The sequence below is a fragment of the Triturus cristatus genome, chromosome 9, assembly GCF_964204655.1.
Source record: "Triturus cristatus chromosome 9, aTriCri1.1, whole genome shotgun sequence".
NCBI classification, from domain to species: Eukaryota; Metazoa; Chordata; class Amphibia; order Caudata; family Salamandridae; genus Triturus; species Triturus cristatus.
Genome location: NC_140592.1, coordinates 33,585,050 through 33,602,096, shown reverse-complemented (window position 1 = coordinate 33,602,096; position 17,047 = coordinate 33,585,050). Strand labels below are relative to the sequence as shown.

At 48.1% G+C, this 17,047-nt stretch overlaps 1 protein-coding gene across 2 annotated transcripts in view; it reads right to left on the bottom strand.

Annotated features, from left to right (window-relative positions):
• Positions 1 to 1,034: 1,034 nt before the first annotated feature.
• The window catches only part of CCDC71 (coiled-coil domain containing 71), a 216,341-nt gene continuing 200,328 nt past the window's right edge, over positions 1,035 to 17,047 (bottom strand). For both annotated transcript variants that reach the window (XR_014968468.1, XR_014968469.1), the window contains one exon: positions 1,035 to 2,232. The gene's annotated coding sequence lies outside the window, so the exon portion shown is untranslated. The remainder of the gene's footprint in view (positions 2,233 to 17,047) is intronic.

The following is a 17,047-nucleotide window of genomic DNA, read 5'->3' as shown; positions in this document are numbered from 1 at the left end:
AGAAATGTTTGACTGCAATACCTCTTGTACCCGTGTATGAGCAAACGGTTTTCAGTAAAAATAACATGGGGGAAAGTAGACTGAAAAAAAGGTTTGGTGAAAAGGTCACCTCAAAAAAAAAAAATGAAAAAACCTACAAAACAACATCTAAACATGTTGTGTTTCATAGGTAAAAGGCACATATACTGGGAGCATGGGCAAGAGGGCACCCTAAAGCTAAAGTTTTTTTAAAAAAAGCTTAAAAGTGTAAAATTTACAATGACTTAGGAAAGGGAAAGTTACTATGTTTTTTTTAGGATGAAGAGAAGGTTAGCAATAAGGGGTGCTACCGGGTTGGCAGGAGTCGGGAATTGGCAGCATTAAGGGGTAGTTAAGGGCTTTTACTGATGAGTGAAGGTTAGCTGTTAAGGGGTACCAAGGGTTTTTAGGTGTTCAGGTAAGGCAGCATTAGGAGGCGGTTCATAGTTTTTAGGGTTCAGGTAATAGTAGCGGGAAAGGGTAGTACGAATTTTGTAGGGTTCAGAGATGAGGAATGCTAAGGGATAGTAAGGATTTTTAGAGATCAGGGTAGGATGCCGTTAAGGGATAGTAAGAGGATTTTAGGGCTAAGGGAAATTCGGTGGTAAAGGGTATTATGGTAAAGGGGTAGTTCCAGGTTTTAAGGTTTGCGAAAGGGTAGCATTAAAGGGAAGTGAGGAATTGGAAGGGTTCAGGGACTGGTAGCATTTAGGGGTTGTTGGGGGCTTTTTGGATTCAGGAAGGGTAGCGTTAAGGGGTAATAAAGTTTTTGGGGGTTCAGAAAAGGGCGGTAGTAAGGATATGCTACATAAAACGACAACCTTCTAAATTTTGGAATTTTCATAGATTATAATAAAGGACATATTATTACCTCCACAATTTTAACTCAATTGCTATGTAGCAGGCATTTTAAGTAAACTTGATTGCATACAACCTTACAAACATTGCCCCTGATGCCAATGCCAGGATGTCATGGTATAATGTACTTTCATATTATGACACAAACAACTTAAGGATTTTTTTTTTGAACGGATAAAAATACTTTATTAGAGTACATTCATTCAATTAGAATGCAATAATGTATTATTTGGTTTTAATAGAACAGTTGAAACGCTGGCATTCAATTTTCTGAAAACATACAAATTTTATTTGGGAAAATATACAGACACTGAAAAGGTGACAAAAAAATTCTATGCATTTTGTCAAAGTCAAAGAGTTAAAGCATCATTAACTATGAAGTCAAAGGATTCAGCAAGAATGTGGACTAAATCACATGTTCCTCATTCACTACAGTATATAAATTGGCTCATTGATTCTTCTGTCGATAAATATTGTCTTTGCTAAAGTGCTGCGAGATGGATGTAAGTTACACATTTGGAATTAAAAGTTAGGAAAGAAGGCGCTTACACAATTGACATGTAGACTTCCGTACTCCGTCACAAACAACATTTACAAAAATAAACTCCGTCATATCTCTGCTGAAATTGTGACAGTTCTATAAAAATCTGTCTGCAAACACAGTCTTAAAACAGGCTTTTGTACCTTACTAGTTTTGCTGAGTCAGAGTCCTACCTATTGTTTCCATACTAGGCAGAACATGGCGGGCCTCAAGTAACACCGAAGGGAATGGGTTGTACGGGGCTAAGAGATCTCTAGAAACCCCGGGAACTGATCTCGGCCAAGCCTTGATGGCTAAATATCATATCACCCAAATTGCCTCTTTGGTTCAAATTTCCAAACTCAAATTTAATATCCTATTTCGTAGGACGAACAATGACATACATACATACACATTCTTTTCTACTAAAAACATAAGCTCCATCCAACCCCAAAAAGATCTAAATACGGATTTATTTTCTTACTTTCAGGTGTGAAATGCATCTTCTTACGTGCACAAATCCAGGGTGAACCTTGTGTTGGGTGACTGCGCTAACCTGTAATTTATACTTCAAAGTAGAGAGAACACCATGTCAGCTGTGGAGCCACAGACAGTCACAATATAATAGAAATTCAATCAGTTTTTCATCAAAAGGGACATTTTCTGCAAGTGTTCCTATGTCCAGAGATGGGCGTGTAGGACCATGAGCGTCGCCTGTCCATGGTGCGGTCTGCTCTTGCTGGACCACTTCTTATGGTGTCAACTGCAGTAGTCGTCTCAATCCAATGAGCAGCCAATCACATCAGGCATCGCATTTTGTTTTCTCATCCTTGTTCCTGGTTAGACAGATTGATCAAATAAGTTAGTTACACAAGCAGCTGTTGGAGGAGATCGAAATAAAATTGAACTGTTTATAGAGGATTCTCCGTCACATTATTTAGTACAAAAATATCGACCTGAAACAATAATGACTGAAAGATCTCAAATTGCACAATACCATCAAAGAAGCAACATGTCTACCAACATTGACCATACTGTGCTAGTCGATGCCTTGCAACAATATTCTTGCAAGCAATATTTCAGAGTTGATATCGTGGGACCTCATTCTTCAGAACCATTTCTATACTGTATCACAAAGTATCGATATTGTTTATTTACTGTTGACGGGTACATTTTATTACAATGCAAGCTTTTTTTTTTTATTTTTGAACTTGTGTAGCTTCCTTTGTGTTTAGCTAAAGTCATGTTTAACAGCAACTGCCTACGCGCCCCCCCTGGTCCCAAAAAAATCGAGTGAAGAGTTTAGGAGTCTGGATCGACTGCAACTTGGATTTTAGAGAGCAATCGCGTATAGTGGCAGCAAACTGTTACGGATTGCTCAGAAGGTTCAGAAAGTTGCTTCCAATGCTCCCGTTTGCAGCAAGACGATTACTGGTACAAGCCATTGTACTTTCGCGGCTTGATTACGCCAACACGTTAGATCTGGGAGCCCCCCTGGCCACTATCAAAAGACTACAAATCGCACAAAATTGTGCGGCACTTATGCTGATGAACATTCCCAAACGTTCCTCTGCTAGGCCGACCCTTGCCATTCTTCATTGGCTCCCTGTCCAGCAAAGAGTACAATTTAAAGCGCTTTGTATTATTCATAAATCATTGTCAGGAACGGGCCCGCCCCTGATCCGCACCTGGAATCAACTGTACGTTCCCAACCGAAACCTTAGGTCAGGGATAAAATGTTTAATCTGTGTACCTAAGATCAAACATGCTCGCAGTCGAGGCCGAATGTTTTCATATAATGGGGCCAGACTCTGGAACAGTATTCCATTGCATATACGCTCTGAACCTGACCATCCTAAGTTCAGAAAGTTAGTGAAAACCTTCCTCTTCCAGTAATTCCTTTGTAACTTACCGGGTGTCTGAGCGCTAGGATGCCTCAGGGCAACCATGCACTCTACAAATGTTCCTTCATTCATTCATTCATTATTAAAGATTTATCCATTTTTAGTTTGTCCAATTAAACAGTTTAAAAATATTCTTGCCGGAATTGGACACTTATGAATTGTTTGTTTTTTGTGAATTGGTCACAAAAATAACAAGAACCTTAAAATCCACAAATGCCGGTAACTTACTTCATAACACTGGTTTACCGATATAACAGGCATTGCGATATATGAAAGTCTACACACAAAAAAACAAGCATTGGTATTGCCAATTGGTCCAACTTATGAATACACTGTCAAGCCAGACCTTAAGGTAGGGTAATGACTGTGTTCCTCCAACCATCTGTGCTGGTGCCAGAGAGAAATGCCATACATTACCTAGTTATTGAAGACACTTTAATAGCATTCAATTGTCATGTGTGTGCTCCTGAAAGTTCAAGCTCAGGCAGCAGTATAAATAAACAAAAAGATCACAACTGTGTGGGGGACAAGCACCTTTTTGTGGAAGCACACAACTTCCACCCAATCAAAACATGTACTCGTGGCTCCCAATATGTGGGCGGAGCCAAAGCCGCTCTGCTGGTAATTGTGCTAAAATGGTCTGGCGACAGCTGTGCTGTCAAGCTAGACCATAATGAGACCATTATCACAATAAGACACCATCTTGACTTATTCCTTCAAGACAGTCTTCAAACACCCTTAGGGATACTAAAAGTATTAATAATGGCTTACAGATGGTGCACTTGGCTTCAGTTTATGGATTTAAGGAAGTGGTATCAAAATGCCACAGTCTGTTCTGACATGAGATAACCAACACCAAAGGCCAACCAGCTGCTCTCACTACTACACTTTCCACCCTAGCTTTCCGTCTTCCCTCATTAATGGTTTCTCTTCCATAGCTCCTCATTCACTGCTCCTGGTTTCTCATCACTCATTCCTCGTCTCTCATTCTTTAACACTCACTGATCAGCCCTCACTTCAAGAGAGAGAAGTAAAATGAACAAATAATCAAGTTCTAGAATGGGCACAGTTGTCCATTTTAGACATCCTCATTCCGCACAGCTCACCCTCAGGCCCCTCTACTGATGATGAGCGCGAAAGTGCTGACGTCATTAGTTGAGCTCAAAATATACAAACATTTAAAGGCTTCAGACATAACTTACCGCTGCCGATAAGGCCAGCGACACACAGCTTCCTAACACACCATTCTACAGTCATTAATAATGGAGTCCGATCACTCAAGGGACTCCGCTTGCATGCACCTTAGTGGAAACATGCGCGTGGCCCAGTTTGCCGGATAAGGACACAGGGTGTGCATGCTGTGAGTATTCAAGAGGGGCAACGGCCTCAAACATACAACTGCTGCTTTTGAAGCAAACAGTTTACTGACAATGCCTGTCAACAGCAGCAGAACAGTGAATACAACTGACAGCAGTCCAGGTTACAGTCTAGCTGGGGGCGGCCCAATCCTCGAGCGGCGCCTTCATGTGGAAGTTCGCTCTGGAACTTCGCAGCAGAGGTTCAGTTTTCCATTGGGAGCCTTTTGTTGGGAGCGCCTAGACACCCTTTGCTGTGACTGTTAGAATCACTTATCCTTATGGCAGCAGTTTCACCAGCCCTCAAAGAGGAGGATTAGACACCAGCAGCCCCCTCCTTCAGGTAGCCAGGGTTGTTCCCCTTGGGATGGCTTCGGTTCTGGATTAATGAGCAGATGTGGCCAGCCTCTGAGGTCCCTTGTAGACCAGATGTGAGAATAGATGCTCATTGTAGACGTCCCTGGAGGAGAGAGCTTTGTCCTGTGCGGATCCTCCCTGGAGATGAAAGTCACTGTGTGTGCCTTATGATGAAGCCAAGCCATCATAGCAAAAGCCATCTCTGCAGGCCAGACTGAAGAAGGAACTGCAAACAAAGGCAAACACCGGAACTGACATAGCACCACCGATGATGCCTCATCTAATTTTAGATGTGCAGCCAGCATCCGCCAGAGTCACACTCCAGCTTTTTGGAAGCAAAAAGCTCAAGCAAAGCTGGGACTGCCTCTGTGGAGTGTCATTTCTACTCACTCATTTAAGCTCCCAGACCCCCAACATTGTCCTGTTTCTAAATACGTTCGGTGATAACAGTTAGAACCTCCTGGACTACATGCTCTTAAGCTAGCTACTGGCAACACGTACCCCACAATATCCCACAACAACAAAAGCCAAAGAGCCCACTGGGCGGTTTAGCTCCATCAACCTTCTACACATCCACTTTTCCAAGTAAAAATCCAATAAGAACAAACCACTTTCCTACACCAAAGGACTGTGCAGTCAAGTCATAGGAGCAGCTACCCTCAGACACACAGGGAATTGTGTTGTTTTCCAGACTGTGAATACTCAAGGCCTTAGAAGCTGTAAGCACATTTACACACGCAAAGACCACTAGCAGACCCCACTCACCCAAGCGCACTGGTGGCGTGTGACCAATTGCGCATGTATGTATGTATGTAATGTATATGCGTGTGTGTGGGTGTCTGAGTGCATGTGTGTGTCTGAGTGAGTGTGTCTGTGTGTGTGTCTGTGTTTGTGTGTGTGTGTGTGTGTGTGTGTGTGTGTGTGTGTGTGTGTGTGTGTGTGTGTGTGTGTGAGAGAGAGAGAGAGAGAGAGAGAGAGAGAGAGAGAGAGAGAGGGGAGGGTGTGAGGGTGTTCGTTCATAAGCATGAATCTAGCTAGCTAGCAACATGGCCTGCACAAAAGACAAGCCCCACTGGGAAGACAAAGGGGGAAGAGGGCACCAAGAAGGAGCCAGTGGAAGGGGTGAGACGTCAGCCTGTCTGAGGCAGTGTTCCTTTAAGAGGGGGTTTCAGTTTCTTCCTGAACTGTAAGAGGGTTGGAGTGGTTGGGATGTTGGAGGGGAGGTTGTTCCAGATCCTGGAACTAAGGCTGAAAAGGTTGGGTTTCTCCTTCCTGTTGTATTTAGTTTATCATCTGACATTGCTGGGTTACAGATCATCTGAATCTCTTAAGTGTCAGCAACCGATGCCCTGAAATGTGCAATATTCCTACAACATACATAAAGTGAAACATGGCCTGGCAAAGCAGACATGCCTGTTGGAAGGAGTCACATGCTTTCTCATTAACTGGCGAGTTTGTGTGCTTGAATGGGCGAGTGGTAATATACACAAGTCATGCATGGGTGGATGAGCGAGGACATGGATGGTGTGTGGATAGGTACATGGAAAAGAACCCGGATGATTGGCTGAATACGTGAGATCATGGATGGCTAGATGAGTGAAAGCGCGAGTGCACATAGGACACAGACAGATTACACTCCTATTTTGGGCTGAGGAACCAGACAGCAAAAGTGATATTGTAAAAATACCACCATTATGTCAGTGCAAACATTACATCAGAGTTGAACTCTACTAAACGAAGAAAACCATAATATGTAAAGAATGACTATTATCCCAGTCCAAGCAATAAAACAGGGGTGCGCACCATCATGCCAGGCATGTCTACCAAATGTCAAGATAACCCTTACTCAGCCAGGTCAAGCATTATGCAGAAGTACGAAGAATGGGCACAATATGTGGCGAATAACAGAATGCCTGTTTAGACTGGCCTCATCACGCCGGAATCCTATGTTCACATTTGCACCACCGACCATTAATACTACGTACATGTTCAGACTGGCCTCATCACGCCGGAATCCTATGTTCAGATTTGCACCATCGACCATTAATACTACGTACATGTTCAGACTGGCCTCATCACGCCGGAATCCTATGTTCAGATTTGCACCATCGACCATTAATACTACGTACATGTTCAGACTGGCCTCATCACGCCGGAATCCTATGTTCCGATTTGCACCATCGACCATTAATACTACGTACATGTTCAGACTGGCCTCACCATGCCGGAATCCCACCAGCATGTTCAGATTTCCACCACCTACAATTAATACCATGTGCAGGTTCTCAGTTGCCTCATTACTCTCTTACTTCCTCAGTTTACGTCTAAGACTCCCCCGCTGGACAGTATTCTGTAGTGTATGTCCGCATTTGCACCATCACTCAGTAATTTGTAATGCATGCTCAGATTTGCACTCAAATCAGAAGTCGTAGCTCTGTAGCCAAATTTGCTGCATTACGCATCAGTCCTTCGTACATGTTGAAACTGCATCATTAATCCTAGTGCTCAGCTGTGCCACATCACAATCATTCGGGCACTTTGACATTTGACCATCACTCACTAATTATTTTGGGAATATTACACTCGGTAATCCTGAAATAATGTTAAGATTTGCACTCACAAATCGTAAATCCTGACACAGATTTGCACCATTACTTACTAATCCATTGTGTAGATTCAGAATTGCACTACCACTCAGTAATATGGAATGCACGTTTTAATTTGCACTCTCAAATCTGAGCCCCGGACCCAGATTTGCGCCATCGTTTAAATGTCTGGGTTGCTTGGCGGCATTTGGACATAGCTCAAAAATACTCCGTGCACGTTCAAATTTGCACCATCGTGCAGTAATATTTCATCATGTTTCGATTTTCCCCATCACTCGATCATTACTGCATGTTCAGACTTCATAGACCCCGATTTGCACCATCACTCGCTAAAAATCAGTACAAGCTGATATGTACCAACACTCAACTCTAGGATGCAGGCCTTTGTAACTATCATTACTCAGGTATCGTCTTAACCAATACCCAACACATGTTCACATTGGTCCTCCTACTCAAACCTTGGTGCGTGTACAATTTTGCCCACACGCTCATTCACATTAGCACAGCCAGTCAATCTTCAATACATGTTCAGATGGCCTCTAATAAATCTCGCTTTCCATCACTCAAGACTGGACTTTTGACATCTTCAGTATGCACATGACCCGGAGATAGCAAAGGTGACTGGGGTAAGTGACTATTGCAAAGACCTATTAGTCATAATGAAAAGGTGCATCCCAGGGGTTCCTCAGATCTCTGCGGCAGGTGCACAACCCACTATTGCAGCACACAAGCTACTATAGCAGGATCCCATTGAGATGCCTTGAGTTTGTGCAAGGTGGGAGGGAACCCTAGTTTTCCTTTTAATAAGACTGGCCCAATGTCTGGCGTTGGGCTGTTCATGCAGCATAAGGTAAAGTATTAATTGTGCCATATGCACTGAGGGTCTCTACGTGGTCCATCATGGAGGAACGTCTATGCAGCAACTGCAGACCAACAACACTCTTGAGACAAAGGATAACCTAGCATCACGTAAGAAACATACAGGTGGTTGTAGCTCCTGTCGTCACTTCCTGTGTCATCATACCTGGGACAAGCTGGATTGGGCCCTGTTGTGACACTACAGTGTCTGCAGAAGGAGAGGTCTCGGGAGGTGCAGATGGAGTCAGACTGCTTGGTGTAGCTCTGCGGGGGAGGAGAGAGCCAGATTAAAGCTGCTAATTTTGAATGCTAAATACGGATGTCCTCTATCCCACTCTGCCACCCTTCACTCTTCGCGATGCTTGTACAACTCGGTGTTGACAGTAGGAAAGAAGGAATGGGAGGGTTCACATGGCCGAGGACACCATAGGCACCAAAGGGTGCTATTGATCGGGGGGGGAGGCTGTGCTAGTCACTGTCGCTTGCAACATGTCCACAGGAGTTCCTCCTATCGGCGTGAAGCCTTCACAAATGGACATAACCATGATTTGCTTGGACTAAGGTGATGGTCACACAGACACTTGTGCATAAGTACACCATGCGCAGCAGAAACAGCATAGGCACACCGGTGGTGCCCACAAGCGCAGAACAGTGGCATCAGCAGAGCCAGTAGGCTGACCGCCACTGTTATGGACAACAGTAGGAGGTGGGGAGATGGTCATGGGCAGAAGAGTGGAACTGATGGACAGAACAAAGCACAGTATTGTGGTCCGTGCACACAGAAAAATGCCACTCAAACTACTGACCACTGGGAATAATATTAAATAATAATAGCTCTGGGTCCCCTTCTTGGTCTCATGCACCCACTTCAAGGATGCCTCCTTTCCATTGCTCTTTCTCCCCCCCGGCGCCTTGCAGACACCGCTTCATGGTTACTGCCCACAATCCGTGCAAAACTGTGCGCCTGGTGGCTAGCCAGACGGTCGGGCAACCATTCCTTCTACCTGGCTGTGCTCACCTTGTGCCTGGTGGCTAGGCTGACGGTCAGGCAATCATTCCTTCTACCAGGCTGTGCTCACCTTGCTACTGGTGACTAGGCAATCATTCCTTTTACCCTCCTGTGCTCACCTTGCGCCTGGTGGCTAGGCTGAAGGTCGTGCAAAAATCCCTGCTACCTGGCTGTGCTCACTTTGCTCCTGCTGGCAAGGCTGAAGGTCGGGCAACCATTCCTCTACCAGGCTGTGCTTACCTTGCGCCTGGTCGCCAGGCTGAAGTCTGGCAATCATTCCTTCTACCAAACTGTGCTCACCTTGCTCCTGGTGGCTAGGCTGAAGGTTGGGCAATTATTCCTTCTACCCAACTGTGCTCACCTTGCTCCTGGTGGTCAGGCAATCATTCCTTCTACCCAACTGTGCTCACCTTACTCCTGGTGGCTAGGCTGACTATCGGGCAATCATTCCTCTACCTGGCTGTGCTCACCTTGCGACTGGTGGCCAGGCTGCAGGTTGGGCAATCATTCCTCTACCAGGCTGTGCTTACCTTGCGCCTGGTCGCCAGGCTGAAGTCTGGCAATCATTCCTTCTACCAGGCTGTGCTCACCTTCCTCCTGGTGGTCAGGCAATCATTCCTTCTACCAAACTGTGCTCACCTTGCTCCTGGTGGCTAGGCTGAAGGTTGGGCAATTATTCCTTCTACCCAACTGTGCTCACCTTGCTCCTGGTGGTCAGGCAATCATTCCTTCTACCAGGCTGTGCTCACCTTACTCCTGGTGGCTAGGCTGACTATCGGGCAATAATTCCTCTACCTGGCTGTGCTCACCTTGCGACTGGTGGCCAGGCTGAAGGTCTGGCAATCATTCCTCTACCAGGCTGTGCTTACCTTGTGCTTGGTGGCCAGGCTGAAGGTTGTGCAATAATTCCTACTACCAGGCTGTGCTCACCTTGCTCCTGGTGGCCAGGTAATTATTTCTTCTACCAGGCTGTGCTCACCTTGCGCCTGGTGACCAGGGTGAAGGTCGGGCAGTCATTCCTTCTACCTGGCTGTGCTCACCGGACTCCTGGTGGCCAGGCAATCATTCCTTCTACCTGGCTGTGCTCACCGGACTCCTGGTGGCCAGGCAATCATTCCTTCTACCTGGCTGTGCTCACCTTGCGCCTGGTGACCAGGGTGAAGGTCGGGCAGTCATTCCTTCTACCTGGCTGTGCTCACCGGACTCCTGGTGGCCAGGCAATCATTCCTTCTACCTGGATGTGCTCACCGGACTCCTGGTGGCCAGGCAATCATTCCTTCTACCTGGTTGTGCTCACCGGACTCCTGGTGGCCAGGCAATCATTCCTTCTACCTGGCTGTGCTCACCGGACTCCTGGTGGCCAGGCAATCATTCCTTCTACCTGGTTGTGCTCACCGGGCTGCTGGTGGCCAGGCAATCATTCCTTCTACCAGGCTATGCTCACCTTGCTCCTGGTGGTCAGGCAATCATTCCTTCTACCAGGCTGTGCTCACTTTGCTCCTGGTGGCTAGGCAATCATTCCTTATACCTGGTGGTGCTCACCTTGCGCCTGGTGGCTAGGCTGACTGTCGGGCAATCATTCCTTCTACCTGGCTGTGCTCACCTTGCTCCAAGGGGCACAGGGCTCATTAGCCTGATAGGAACGGTGCCATGGCAGCCCTAAGTAACAATGGATTCTGTTGCAGAAATGCACATAAAGAAGCAAAGAGCAAAACTGAAAATGTTAAAACCTTCCCTATATGTGAAGGAATTTGAAATTGAAAGCTAAAACTTAAGCTGGTATCCTCACATTGATTCATGGGAGCAGTGCAAGTGCATCGGAGAGAATATAGTTGAGTTTAGAAAAGCCTCAATCTTCCCTCAAAAAATGATAGATCTCACTCTCTCTCTCTCGCACATAGTCTTTCACAACCTGTAGCACGGCGGCACACAAAACTCCTTAGACACTGTCCTCCGTAGGTTTTTCACCCTTTTATAATTTTTTCTTTCTCGTTCCTCATAATTGAATAAATATAAACCTAATTTTCAGTCCGAAATTACACAATTAAAGTTTATCTCCCAGGCCGACGTGTTTCGGCTCCCACCTTCTACTGGGCCTCCGGTATATATCTTTGTGAATTAAATGAAATATTTCATCATTTAAGTATATGTGTATTTGTTCGACAGATGCTGGCTTTTGTATTTTTGACTATTGTTTTGAGGTTCAAATCTTCAAATTGCTTAAGCAGAGGTTCCCGGTTTATAATGAGTTAGTTGGGGGGGCTCCCCAGATTCCCGGAATGATTAAGTGTGGGTCCATAAAAGTCTAAATGTTAACAACCACTGCCCTAGAGGTACGAACAAGGAGCGAGTAGTCACCCACTCCTGTACTTTTGAGCTGTGGAACTCTTACAATGTGTGCAGTGTATGAATATAAACGCCCAATTGGAATACATCAGCGAATCTTCTGCTTGTTGACAAACAGGACCCTGTTGTGGAGGGCACGGGGTACAAAAGACTTTTAAACTATGTTCTTTAGTCAACAGGGAGCTAATGAAGAACCCTCAAGACAGGAGGGGGGTGCATTCTGTGTCAGGTGTAGTTTAAACAGCAGCTACTTTGGAAGCCCCAGTAACAATGCACTGTGGTGGTCCAGCTGAGAAAGCGTAATGGTTTGGATTACTGTTGTCCCACAATGTACCAGCCGTTCTGGCAACATTTTAGACAACAGCTTGACGTAGAAAAACATGATAATCCTATTAATGATGCAATTCATGGTCAATGAGAACCACAAAGTTTTTAAACTATAGGTATATTAGGTGGAGAACTCACCTGCATCACCAACCAATCAAGGGTCCAAGCTTTTGCCCCCTTCCCAAAAATGAATCTCAGCCTTTTCTGAACTGAGCTTTGAAGCATTGTCCGTCATCCATGAGGGTTCTACAGCCAGGCAGTTTTAAACCGGACTTCAATGGCCTGGTTGTGTCATCGAAGACGAATGACCATGAATGACCATCTGAGGAACATCTACAGAAGTCACAAACATGAAGCCGAGTCAGGCAGGCTGGCTGGCCTGGAGCGGCCGCACAGATTGAAGTCTGATTCAAAGAAGACTACTGAGGAACACCTTACTTCACTGGCTTAAATGCAAAATAAAAGGAGGTCACTTTAAACACACTGACTTTGTAAGAAGAGCGAAGCCAAGGCAATGCCTTGCCCTTGGTGCACACTTCATATACCGAGAGTAACATTATCATGTGAGATGGTAGCCAAAGGGGCAGAGAAGTCGAACAAAACCAATGCTGTTCTACCGCCATTGTGGAGCGCCAAGCAGAATTCACCCATGAACAAAAAGAACAGTTACTGCTAGTACACCCAGACCAGAGTGGGTCCATCCTGGGATGCTGGGTCCATGACAATATTCTGATGGAGAAGGCCTTGCTCAAGAACATCCCTGCTCTCTTACGATCGTTAAGACGCAGATAAGGCCTTTGGCAGGGTAGTTTGGACCTTTCTGCACCTCACACTCCAGAAGATGGGCTTTGGACCGAAATTTCTTAATTTTTTCTCGAACTACACCCATTCAGTGGCCAGAGGCACCCTAAACAGCCATCTCTCGAGACTGTACCACTTCTCTTGAGGCACTGGGCAAGGATTTTCCTTGTCACCGCCCCTATTCGCGCATTTCCTAAAACTACTGTCCTGCCTTAATTGGCATACCTTAGCAGTGACCAGGAGAAAATTTGGGCCCTAAGAATTCAAAGCGTCACTCTATGCCGATGATGTTCTCTTAACATTAGGTGAACCAGACACCTCTATCCCAGCAATAACAGCCTTGCTTTAAACATATGAGAATGCCTCCGGTTTCAAGGTCAACTCTGATAAATCCAAGACTCTCTACCTGAAGACTGCTCCCCAGGAGTCCGATAGGCTGATGAGAGACTATCCATTCAGATGGGCCACACAGACTGTGGCAAATCTTCTCAGGTCCAATTACCTCCCCCCCTCAACTTACCCAACTTAATGCTATTGAAAAGACCTCTACTCCTCGGGAAACTTCATGCTCTCCTGGTTTGGCAGAACGCCATAAAAGTGAATCTCCTCCCATGCCCAGCCTCCATGTTCCAGACCCTCCCCATTTGGCTAGACCTTCCCGTCACGTCATTCCCTATTCCAACCACACCAGAGGTAATGCTCATGGGCCTGAAACCTCTCAATAGGACACAACTGACTAGGAATTAATGTCACATGTGCCTACAGCGCCTAGGCGCTGCTAAACTGACAGTAGCTCACAAATGGAACGAGCATTGGCCTAGCCAATTGGTCTCGCATTTGGGACCTTATAAGTGTTTCGTTATCCAGCACAATATCCTTGGTGCAACAACATCAACTGTTGCATGGCTAAACACTTATACGGTCCCAAAGGCGAGACCTATTGGCTATGCCAATGCTGGTTCACTTCTGTTTTCATTTTTTGCACAAGGCAGTCTAGAAAAAAAGCTAACACTTTAATGACTGTAAACTGATTTAAAATATCTCCGAGTAAGAGTGGCAGAAGAGATCACAACTTATGCAACCGCACTCTCCCTCTTGGAAAAGCGTGCCACCTGCATGATAAAGCTCTCCAACACCCCACAACGGGGTATGAAGTTATAATAGGTGACCTAGCCGGACCTTGTCAGTGCCGGTCGCTCTACCCGCCGCGTGGCCCCTGCAGGAAGTCACCGGTTCCCTGCTGCCGCCGCTCGCATCGCTGCCCTGATTGTGCCCCCACTGTGGTTTGTAGGATCGCCGTAGTATTGCCCTGATTTGAACTGTTCAGTCTGCTCCTGTTGCCTTGTGCTGTGTACTGTTCTGCCCCCTGTTTCGCCGTAGTCTTGCCCCGATTGTACTCTTCTGTTCCTGTTGCCCTAGCGCTTCTGTCCCCGCTGTTGCCCACCCCGCTCCCTGCCGCTGCTCCCCCGCAGCCCCTGCCCCCACTCCTGCTGGTTTCCCTCGACCCTCCCATTCGCCACCCCGCTCCCACCTCCCAGCTGCTCCTCCCTCGCTCCACCCCCCCTACACTCTCCACTTATGGCAGAGTCCGCGCGTGCGCGCAGCGTTCACGTGCAGCGAGCGCGCCAATGGTGCGCCGAAGGCACGCCAAAGGCAAGCCCGTCTACGTCCGTCCACGCCTGGACCGCGCCCAGCGCCAGACCCCCTGGCCCCCGCAGATGCCATCCCACCCGCCGGACGTACGCCGCCGCCACCCTCAGCGCACTCAACCCCGGCCGCCTCCCCGGATGCCACAGAGGCACCCCAGGACGCACCCACGGACCCTTCTCCTGCCAACCCTGCAAGTTCTCCTGCATCCGGACCTGCAACGCACCCGCCAAGCCGAGCACCAACAGCAACCACCCGAAGTGCATCCTGCTCAACACCCGCTCCGTCCACAGACACGCCGTGGAACTATGGAACCTGCTCGACACCACCTCTCCGGACGTCGCCTTCCTCACGGAGACCTGGATGAACGCCTCCTCAGCACCCGACGTCGCCATAGCCATCCCGGACGGATACAAGATCACCCGGTGGGACCACGTCAACCAGACTGGAGGAGGCATCGCCATCGTCCACAAGAACACCATCCGCATCACGAACAACTCCGACGACACCCTCACAGCCGCCGAACATCTTCACTTCCAGATACACACCAACCCCAAGACCACACTCAGAGGCACCCTCATCTACAGACCCCCAGGACCCCGCACACAATTCAGCGAAGACATCGCAGACTTCATCAGCCCACACGCCCTCCCCTCCGCTGACTACATCCTCCTAGGGGACCTCAACTTCCACCTGGAGAACAACAACGACAACAATACCACCACCCTTCTGGACAACCGCGCCAACCTCGGACTCAAGCAACTGGTGAACACCCCCACCCACTATGCCGGACACACGCTTGACCCAATCTTCTCCTCCAGCAAGCACATCTCCTTCAGCCACTCCACGGGACTCCACTGGACAGACCACAGCTGCGTCCACTTCAGCTTCAGAAAGACCATGACTCGCTACCTCCCGCAACAGGTTCCCCGCAGGAACTGGAACAAGATCACCACCGACCAACTCACCACATCACTGAACCAGAACCCTCCCGCCAGATCAACGGACCCCAACCAAGCAGCCCACAACTTCGCACAGTGGATCACCAACTGCGCCGACGACCTCGCACCCCTGAAAACCCAGCCCAGCAGGCCCGGAAGCAAGAAAGCCCCATGGTTCAACGACGACCTCAAGAACTCCAAGAAGAACTGCCGCACCCTCGAGAAAGCCTGGCGAAAGAACCCGACCACAGACAACTTGACCGCCCTCAAGCACGCCACCCGCAAACACCACCAGCTGATCCACACCACCAAGAAGTCAGCATTCAAGGAGCAACTAGACAACAACGCACACAACAGCAAGGAGCTCTTCAGCATCGTCAAAGAACTCTCCAACCCCAGCGCCGGAAACAACGACATCACTCCCTCACAAGACCTCTGCGACTCACTCGCCGCTTTCTTCCACAACAAGATCGCAGACATACACAACAGCTTCGGCGAACAGTCCACGCACCCAACCACAGAACCAACGCCCACCACCACCACCCTCCGCGCTTGGACCCCAGTCAACACCGAAGACACCACCCACACGATGAACACCATCCACTCCGGATCGCCAACCGACCCATGCCCCCACCACGTCTTCAACAAGGCCGACTCCGTCATCGCACCCCAACTCCGGGACATCATCAACTGCTCCTTCAACTCAGCCACCTTCCCGGAGAGCTGGAAGCATGCCAAACTCAGTGCCCTCCTGAAGAAACCAACAGCAGACCCCACCGACCTCAAGAACTACCGCCCCATCTCGCTCCTCCAGTTTCCTGCCAAAGTCATCGAGAAGACCGTCAACAGACAGCTTGCCGCCTTTCCTCGAGACGAACGGATTCCTCGACCACTCACAGTCCGGCTTCCGAGCCAACCACAGCACCGAGACTGCCCTCATCACAGCCACTGACGACATCCGAACCCTGCTCGACAACGGGGAAACAGCGGCCCTCATCCTCCTGGACCTCTCCGCAGCGTTCGATACTGTCTGCCACCCACCCTAGTACAACTCCTCAGCAACGTCGGAATCCAAGAGAAGGCACTGGAGTGGATCATCTCGTTCCTCGCCGGAAGAACCCAGAGAGTCCGCCTCCCCCCGTTCAGATCCGAGGCCACCAAAGTCATCTGCGGCGTACCACAAGGATCATCACTCAGCCCCACCCTCTTCAACGTATACATGAGCCCCCTCGCAGCCATCGTACGGCAACACAGCCTCAACATCATCTCCTACGCCGACGACACCCAGCTGATCCTCTCCCTCACCAACGACCCCGCCACCGCCAGAAGCAACCTACACGAAGGGATGAAAGAAGTAGCCGAGTGGATGAAGAACAGCCGCTTGAAACTGAACTCAGACAATACGGAAGTCCTCATCCTTGGATCATCACCATCTGCCTGGGACGACTCCTGGTGGCCCCCGGCCCTAGGCAGCGCACCCAAACCTACGGACCACGCACG